Genomic DNA, 10,415 nt, shown 5'->3' on the forward strand with positions numbered 1-10,415 from the left:
CTATACATCTAATCCTTTGTTACAGCAAGCCGGTGAGATTGACAACCTCGCTGTTTCGTTGGGGCAAAGTACTTGGTTTGTGTTGTGCAGGTTCCACGTTGGCGCCGGAATCCCTGGTGTTGCGCTGCACTACATCTTGCCGCCATCAACCTTCAACGTGCTTCTTGACTCCTACTGGTTCGATAAACCTTGGTTTCTAACTGAGGGAAACTTACTGCTGTACGCATCACACCTTCCACTTGGGGTTCCCAACGGTCGCGTGCTGTACGCGTGTCAAGCTAAATTTCTGGCGCCGTTGCCGGGGAGATCAAGACACGCTGCAAAGGGAGTCTCCACATCCCAATCTCTTTACTTTGTTTTTGTCTTGCTTAGTTTTATTTACTACTTTGTTTGCTGCACTAAATCAAAATACAAAAAAATTAGTTGCTAGTTTTACTTTATTTACTATCTTGTTTGCTATATCAAAAACACAAAAAATTAGTTACTTGCATTTACTTTATCTAGTTTGTTTTATTTACTACTGCTAAAATGGGTACTCCTGAAAATACTAAGTTGTGTGACTTCACAACCACAAATAATAATGATTTCTTATGCACACCTATTGCTCCACCTGCTACTACAGCAGAATTCTTTGAAATTAAACCTGCTTTACTGAATCTTGTTATGCGAGAGCAATTTTCTGGTGTTAGTTCTGATGATGCTGCTGCTCATCTTAATAATTTTGTTGAACTTTGTGAAATGCAAAAATATAAAGATGTAGATGGTGACATTATAAAATTAAAATTGTTCCCTTTCTCATTAAGAGGAAGAGCTAAAGATTGGTTGCTATCTCTGCCTAAGAATAGTATTGATTCATGGACTAAATGCAAGGATGCTTTTATTGGTAGATATTATCCCCCTGCTAAAATTATATCTTTGAGGAGTAGCATAATGAATTTTAAACAATTGGATACTGAGCATGTTGCACAAGCATGGGAAAGAATGAAATCTTTGGTTAAAAATTGCCCAACCCATGGACTGACTACTTGGATGATCATCCAAACCTTTTATGCAGGACTGAATTTTTCTTCGCGGAACCTATTGGATTCAGCTGCTGGAGGTACCTTTAGGTCCATCACTCTTGGTGAAGCAACAAAGCTTCTTGATAATATGATGATCAATTACTCTGAATGGCACACAGAAAGAGCTCCACAAGGTAAGAAGGTAAATTCTGTCGAAGAAACCTCTTCCTTGAGTGATAAGATTGATGCTATTATGTCTATGCTTGTGAATGATAGGACAAATGTTGATCCTAATAATGTTCCGTTAGCTTCATTGGTTGCACAAGAAGAACATGTTGTTGTAAACTTCATTAAAAATAATAATTTCAACAACAATGCTTACCGGAACAATTCTAGTAACAACTATAGGCCATATCCTTATAATAATGGCAACGGCTATGGTAATTCTTATGAGAATTCTTACAACAATAATAGGAACACACCCCCTGGACTTGAAGCCATGCTTAAAGAATTTATTAGTACACAAACCGCTTTTAACAAATCTGTTAAAAAAAGCTTGGGAAAATTGATATACTTGCTTCTAAAGTCGATAGTCTTGTTGCTGATGTTGATCTTTTGAAATCGAAAGTTATGCCTAATGAAAATCATCATAATAAAATTACTACTACAGCAAATGCCATTCAAGTTAGAATTAATGAGAATATAATATTGATGGCCGAATTGCGTGCTAGGTGGGAAAGAGAAGAAAATGAAAAAGAAAATAATATAGCTAAAGTTTGGACTATTACCACCACTAGTAATGCTAATGCTACACATGTTGCTGCACCTCCTACTATTACTAATAAAAGAATTGGTGTTAGCAATGTTTCCACTTCTAATGCAAAGCGCGAAAAACTGCACTGAAATCGCTAAAATCACTGAATCGCACGTGATAAAACTGCTGAAATTTTTTCCAACATTGGGGATGATGATCCCATTGCTTTAGATTATAATGGTTTAAATTTTTATGATTGCCACATCTCTGAAGTTATAAAGTTCTTACAAAAACTTGCTAAAGTCCTAATGCTAGTGCTATAAATTTGGCTTTCACGCAACATATTACAAATGCTCTCATAAAAGCTAGAGAAGAGAAACTAGAACGCGAAGCCTCTATTCCAAGAAAGCTAGAGGATGGTTGGGAACCCATCATTAAGATGAAGGTCAAAGATTTTGATTGTAATGCTTTATGTGATCTTGGTGCAAGTATTTCTGTTATGCCTAAGAAAATTTATAATATGCTTGACTTGCCATCGCTGAAAAATTGTTATTTGGATGTTAATCTTGCTGATCATTCTACAAAGAAACCTTTGGGGAAAGTTGACAATGTTCGCATTACCGTTAACAATAACCTTGTCCCCGTTTATTTTGTCGTCTTGGATATTGAATGCAATGCATCTTGTCCCATTATATTGGGAAGATCTTTTCTTCGAACTGTTGGTGCTATCATTGATATGAAGGAAGGTAATATTAAATATCAATTTCCTCTCAAGAAAGGTATGGAACACTTTCCTAGAAAGAGAATGAAGTTACCTTTTGATTCTATTATTAGAACAAATTATGATGTTGACACTTCGTCTCTTGATAACACTTGATACACACTTTCTGCGCCTAGCTGAAAGGCGTTAAAGAAAAGCGCTTATGGGAGACAACCCATGTTTTTTACTACAGTACTTTGTTTTTATTTTGTGTCTTAGAAGTTGTTTACTACTGTAGCAACCTCTCCTTATCTTAGTTTAGTGTTTTGTTGTGCCAAGTAAAGTCGTTGATAGTAAAGTTCATACTAGATTTGGATTACTGCGCAGAAACAGATTTCTTTGCTGTCACGAATCTGGGCAAAATTCTCTGTAGGTAACTCAGAAAATTATGCCAATTTACGTGAGTGATCCTCAGATATGTACGCAACTTTCATTCAATTTGAGAATTTTCATTTGAGCAAGTCTGGTGCCTCAATAAAATTCGTCAATACGAAATGTTCTGTTTTGACAGATTCTGCCTTTTATTTCGCATTGCCTGTTTTGTTATGTTAGATGGATTTTTCGATTCCATTGACTTTCAGTAGCTTTGTGCAATGTCCAGAAGTGTTAAGAATGATTATGTCACCTCTGAACATGTATATTTTGATTGTGCACTAACCCTCTAATGAGTTGTTCTAAGTTTGGTGTGGAGGAAGTTTTCAAGGATCAAGAGAGGGAGATGATACAACATGATCAAGGAGAGTGAAAGCTCTAAGCTTGGGGATGCCCCGGTGGTTCACCCCTGCATATATCAAGAAGACTCAAGCGTCTAAGCTTGGGGATGCCCAAGGCATCCCCTTCTTCATCGACAACATTATCAGGTTCCTCCCCTGAAACTACATTTTTATTCCATCACATCTTATGTGATTTTCTTGGAGCGTCGGTTTGTTTTTGTTTTTTGTTTTGTTTGAATAAAATGGATCCTAGCATTCATTGTATGGGAGAGAGACACGCTCCGCTGTAGCATATGGACAAGTATGTCCTTAGGTTCTACTCATAGTATTCATGGCGAAGTTTCTTCTTCGTTAAACTGTTATATGGTTGGAATTGGAGTAATTTGCTAATATGTCTTGGATAATGTGATACTTGGCAATTGTTGTGCTCATGTTTAAGCTCTTGCATCATATACTTTGCACCCATTAATGAAGAAATACATAGAGCATGCTAAAATTTTGTTTGCATATTTGGTCTCTCTAAGGTCTAGATAATTTCTAGTATTGAGTTTGAACAACAAGGAAGACGGTGTAGAGTCTTATAATGTTTTCAATATGTCTTTTATGTGAGTTTTGCTGCACCGCTTCATCCTTGTGTTTGTTTCAAATAGCCTTGCTAGCCTAAACCTTGTATCGAGAGGGAATACTTCTCATGCATCCAAAATACTTGAGCCAACCACTATGCCATTTGTGTCCACCATACCTACCTACTACATGGTATTTCTCCGCCATTCCAAAGTAAATTGCTTGAGTGCTACCTTTAAAATTCCATTCTTCACCTTTACAATATATAGCTCATGGGACAAATATCTTAAAAACTATTGTGGTATTGAATATGTACTTATGCACTTTATCTCTTATTAAGTTGCTCGTTGTGCGATAACCATGTTCCTGGGGACGCCATCAACTACTCTTTGTTGAATATCATGTGAGTTGCTATGCATGTTCGTCTTGTCTGAAGTAAGGGAGATCTACCACCTTATGGTTAGAGCGTGCATATTGTTAGAGAAGAACATTGGGCCGCTAACTAAAGCCATGATCCATGGTGGAAGTTTCAGTTTTGGACGAATACCCTCAATCTCATATGAGAAAATTAATTGTTGCTACATGCTTATGCATAAAAGAGGAGTCCATTATCTGTTGTCTATGTTGTCCCGGTATGGATGTCTAAGTTGAGAATAATCAATAGCGAGAAATCCAATGCGAGCTTTCTCCTTAGACCTTTGTACAGGCGGCATAGAGGTACCCCTTTGTGACACTTGGTTAAAACATGTGCATTGCGATAATCCCGGTAGTCCAAGCTAATTAGGACAAGGTGCGGGCACTATTAGTATACTATGCATGAGGCTTGCAACTTGTAAGATATAATTTACATGATACATATGCTTTATTACTACCGTTGACAAAATTGATTCTTGTTTTCAAAATCAAAGCTCTAGCACAAATATAGCAATCGATGCTTTCCTCTTCGAAGGACCATTCTTTTACTTTTATTGTTGAGTCAATTCACCTAGCTCTCTCCATCTCAAGAAACAAACACTTGTGTGAACTGTGCATTGATTCCTACATACTTGCATATTGCACTTATTATATTACTTTACATTGACAATATCCATGAGATATACATGTTATAAGTTGAAAGCAACCGCTGAAACTTAATCTTCCTTTGTGTTGCTTCAATGCCTTTACTTTGAATTATTGCTTTATGAGTTAACTCTTATGCAAGACTTATTGATGCTTGTCTTGAAGTACTATTCATAAAAAGTCTTTGCTATATGATTCATTTGTTTACTCATGTCATTTACATTGTTTTGATCGCTGCATTCACTACATATGCTTACAAATAGTATGATCAAGGTTATGATGGCATGTCACTCCAGAAATTATCTTTGTTTATCGTTTACCTGCTCGGGACGAGCAGGAACTAAGCTTGGGGATGCTGATACGTCTCCGACGTATCAATAATTTCTTATGTTCCATGCCACATTATTGATGATATCTACATGTTTTATGCACACTTTATGTCATATTCGTGCATTTTCTGGAACTAACCTATTAACAAGATGCCGAAGTGCCAGTTGCTGTTTTCTGTTGTTTTTGGTTTCAGAAATTCTAGTAAGGAAATATTCTCGGAATTGGACGAAATCAACGCCCAGGGTCCTATTTTGCCACGAAGCTTCCAGAAGACCGAAGAGTCAACGAAGTGGGGCCACAAGGTGGCCAAACCACAGGGCGGCGCGGCCCAGGTCTTGGCCGCGCCGACCTATGGTGTGGGCCCCTCGTGACACCCCTTGACCTGCCCTTCCGCCTACAAATAGCCTTCATCGCGAAACCCCCAGTACCGAGAGCCACGATACGGAAAACCTTCCAGAGACGCCGCCGCCGCCGATCCCATCTCGGGGGATTCAGGAGATCGCCTCCGGCACCCTGCCGGAGAGGGGAATCATCTCCCGGAGGACTCTACGCCGCCATGGTCGCCTCTGGAGTGATGTGTGAGTAGTCTACCCCTGGACTATGGGTCCATAGCAGTAGCTAGATGGTTGTCTTCTCCCCATTGTGCTTAATTGTCGGGTCTTGTGAGCTGCCGAACATGATCAAGATCATCTATCTGTAATTCTATATGTTGTGTTTGTTGGGATCCGATGAATAGAGAATACTTGTTATGTTGATTATCAAATTTATATCTATGTGTTGTTTATGATCTTGCATGCTCTCCGTTACTAGTAGATGCTCTGGCCAAGTAGATGCTTGTAACTCCAAGAGGGAGTATTTATGCTCGATAGTGGGTTCATGTCTCCGTGAATCTTGGGAAGTGACAGAAATCTCTAAGATTATGGATGTGCTGTTGCCACTAGGGATAAAACATTGGTGCTATGTTCGAGGATGTAGTTACTGATTACATTACGCGCAACACTTAATGCAATTGTCTGTTGTTAGCAACTTAATACTGGAGGGGGTTCGGATGATAATCTGAAGGTGGACTTTTTAGGCATAGATGCATGCTGGATAGCGGTCTATGTACTTTGTCGTAATGCCCAATTAAATCTCACAATACTCATCATAATATGTATGTGCATGGTCATGCCCTTTTTATTTGTCAATTGCCCAACTGTAATTTGTTCACCCAACATGCTGTTTATCTTATGGGAGAGACACCTCTAGTGAACTATGGACCCCGGTCCAATTCTCTTTACTGAAATACAATCTCTTGCAATCTTTGTTCTACTGTTTTCTGCAAACAATCATCATCCACACTATACATCTAATCCTTTGTTACAGCAAGCCGGTGAGATTGACAACCTCGCTGTTTCGTTGGGGCAAAGTACTTGGTTTGTGTTGTGTAGGTTCCACATTGGCGCCGGAATCCCTGGTGTTGCGCCGCACTACATCTCGCCACCATCAACCTTCAACGTGCTTCTTGACTCCTACTGGTTCGATAAACCTTGGTTTCTAACTGAGGGAAACTTACTGCTGTACGCATCACACCTTCCACTTGGGGTTCCCAACGGTCGCGTGCTGTACGCGTGTCAACCATCATTAACATTATTAGTGTACCTTATTCTATCCATGTCCATCTTTTCAAGTGTTCTTTTAAAATCAGTGAACAAACCAAGCCTCTTATGCTTAATAAAAACTTTTCTAGCTTCTTTAGCTATATCTTAAAATTCTCTAAGAAGGACTTTAAAAACAAAATCTCTCTTTTCTCCCATCTCCATATAAGAAAGTGTAAGAAACATATATTGCATTATGGGATTGAGATTAACAAATCTAGTTTCCAACATGTGTACTAAACAACCAGAAGCACTTTCATAAGTAGGAGCAACTTTTAATAATGGTATATCTTCAAAATCTTCATCCATACTAACATGGGCGAAAAATTCTTCTATATTATCTCTTCCAATGATAGACCCTTGTCCTACCGGTATATCTTTCAGAGTAAACTTAGGAGGAAACATGATGAAATAAGCAAAAGGTAAATAAAGTAAATGCAAGTAGCTAATTTTTTTGTGTTTTTAATATGGAGAACGCAAACAAGATAGTAAATAAAGTAAAGCAAGTAACTATTTTTTTTGTATTTTTGATATAAGGAACAAACAAAGCAGTAAATAAAATAAAGTAAAGCAAGACAAAAACAAAGTAAAGAGATTGGAAGTGAGAGACTCCCCTTGCAGCGTGTCTTGATCTCCCCGGCAACGGCGCCAGAAAACTGTTGCTGGCGTGTAGTTGATGTGGGAGTTAGAAATCTTTGTGGTGTAACTTTTCTTCAGTTCCCCGGCAACGGCGCCAGAAAACTGTCTTGATGACGCGTAAAGCACACGCCAAGAGGAAGGTGTGATGCGTGCAGCGGCAAGTTTTCCCTCAGTAAGAAACCAAGGTTTATCGAACCCGTAGGAGTCAAGGAGCACGTGAAGGTTGTGTTTAAGATATGCCCAAGAGGCAATAATAAAATGGTTATTATAATATATCTTTGAGTTTATGATAATGTTTACATACCATGCTATAATTGTATTAACCGAAACATTGATACATGTGTGTTATGTGAACAACAAGGAGTCCCTAGTAAGCCTCTTGTATAACTAGCTTGTTGATTAATAGATGATCATGGTTTCGTGATTATGAACATTGGATGTTATTAATAACAAGGTTATGTCATTATATGAATGATGTAATGGACACACCCAATTAAGCGTAGCATAAGATCACGTCATTAAGTTATTTGCTATAAGCTTTCGATACATAGTTACCTAGTCCTTATGACCATGAGATCATGTAAATCACTTATACCGGAAAGGTACTTTGATTACATCAAACGCCACTGCGTAAATGGGTGGTTATAAAGGTGGGATTAAGTATCCGGAAAGTATGAGTTGATGCATATGGATCAATAGTGGGATTTGTCCATCCCGATGACGGATAGATATACTCTGGGCCCTCTCGGTGGAATGTCGTCTAATGTCTTGCAAGCATATGAATAAGTTCATAAGAGACCACATACCACGGTACGAGTAAAGAGTACTTGTCAGGAGACGAGGTTGAACAAGGTATAGAGTGATACCGATGATCAAACCTCGGACAAGCAAAATATCGCGTGACAAAGGGAATTGGCATCGTATGTGAATAGTTCATTTGATCACTAAAGTCATCGTTGAATATGTGGGAGCCATTATGGATCTCCAGATCCCGCTATTGGTTATTGGTCGGAGAGAGTACTCAACCATGTCTGCATAGTTCACGAACCGTAGGGTGACACACTTAAGGTTTGATGTTGAAATGGTAGATCTTGAATATGGAATGGAGTTCGAAGATTTGTTCGAAGTCCCGGATGGGATCCCGGACATCACGAGGAGTTCCGGAATGGTCCAGAGAATAAGATTCATATATAGGAAGTCATTTTATAAGATTTAAAATGATCCGGAAGGTTCTACGGAAGGTTCTAGAAGGTTCTAGAAAAGTCCGGAAGAAATCACTAAGGAAGGCGGAGTCCCGGAGGGACTCCACCTCCCATGGCCAGCCAACCCTAGGAGGGGGGAGTCCACCTTGGGCTCCACCAAGGTGGCCGGCCAACCCCCCCACATGGAAGGGGGGAATCCCACCCCAAGTGGGATTCCCACCTTGGGTAGGTTTCCCTATCACATGGAAGGTTTTGGGTTCGGGTCTTATTCGAAGACTTGTAGTCCAACACTTGGGGCTTCCACCTATATAATGAGGGGCCAAGGGGAGGGGGCCGGCCACCCTAAGACCACAAGCCCTCAAGGAGGCCGCACCCCATAGTGGCCGGCCACCCCTCTCCCAAACCCTAGCCGCCCATCTCTCCTCCACCTCTCCCGCACGCTTAGCGAAGCTCCGCCGGAATTCTCCACCGCCACCGCCACCACGCCGTCGTGCTACCGGATTCAAGGAGGAGCTACTACTTCCGCTGCCCGCTGGAACGGGGAGAAGGACGTCGTCTTCATCAACACCGAACGTGTGACCGAGTACGGAGGTGCTGCCCGATTGTGGCACCGTGATCAAGATCTTCTACGCGCTTTTGCAAGCGGCAAGTGATCGTCTACCGCAGCAACAAGAGCCTCATCTTGTAGGCTTTGGAAATCTTCAAGGGTGAGTCTCGATCATCCCCTCATTGCTCCCGTCTTCTAGATTGCATCTTGGCTTGGATTGCGTTCTCGTGGTAGGAATTTTTTTGTTTTCTATGCAACGAATCCCTACAGTGGTATCAGAGCCGTGTCTATGCATAGATGGTTGCACGAGTAGAACTCAATGGCTTTGTGGGCGTTGATGCTCTTGTTGTCTTTAGTTTGAGTACTTTGCATCTTTGTGGCATAGTGGGATGAAGCGGCTCGGACTAACTTTACATGACCGCGTTCATGAGACTTGTTCCTCGCTTGACATGCAACTTGTATTGCATAAGACGCTTTGCGGGTGTCTGTCTCTCCTACTATAGTGAAGATTCAATTTACTCTTCTATTGACAACACTAGTATCACCGTTGTAGTTCATGTTCGTAGGTAGATTAGATCTCTCTCGAAAACCCTAAACCACGTAAAATATGCAAACCAAATTAGAGATGTCTAACTTGTTTTTGCAGGGTTTTGTGATGTGATATGGCCATAATGTGATGATGAATATGTATGGGATGATCATTATTGTATTGTGGCAACCGGAAGGAGCCTTATGGTTGTCTTTAAATTTCATGTTGAGTAGTATTTCAAAGTAGTTCTAATAGTTGCTACATGAGGTGAACAACCATGAAGACGGTGCCATGGACCTTGACGCTACGCCGACGATGATGGAGATCATGCCCGTTGATGATGGAGATCATGTCAGTGCTTTGGAGATGAAAACCAAAGGCGCAAAGACAAAAGGGCCATATCATATCACATAGGAATTGCATGTGATGTTAATCCTTTATGCATCTTATTTTGCTTAGAACGCGACGGTATCATTATAAGATGATCCCTCACATTAATATCAAGATAATAAAGTGTTCTCCCCTCGTATGCACCGTTGCACAGTTCGTCGTTTCGAAGCATCTCGTAATGATTGGATGTGATAGACTCAACGTTCACATACAACGGGTGTAAGCCATGTTGCACACGCGGAATACTTGGGTTTGCTTGACGAGCCTAGCATGTACAGACATGGCCTCTG

This window comes from Lolium perenne, chromosome 6, assembly GCF_019359855.2.
Source record: "Lolium perenne isolate Kyuss_39 chromosome 6, Kyuss_2.0, whole genome shotgun sequence".
In the NCBI taxonomy this organism is placed as follows: domain Eukaryota; kingdom Viridiplantae; phylum Streptophyta; class Magnoliopsida; order Poales; family Poaceae; genus Lolium; species Lolium perenne.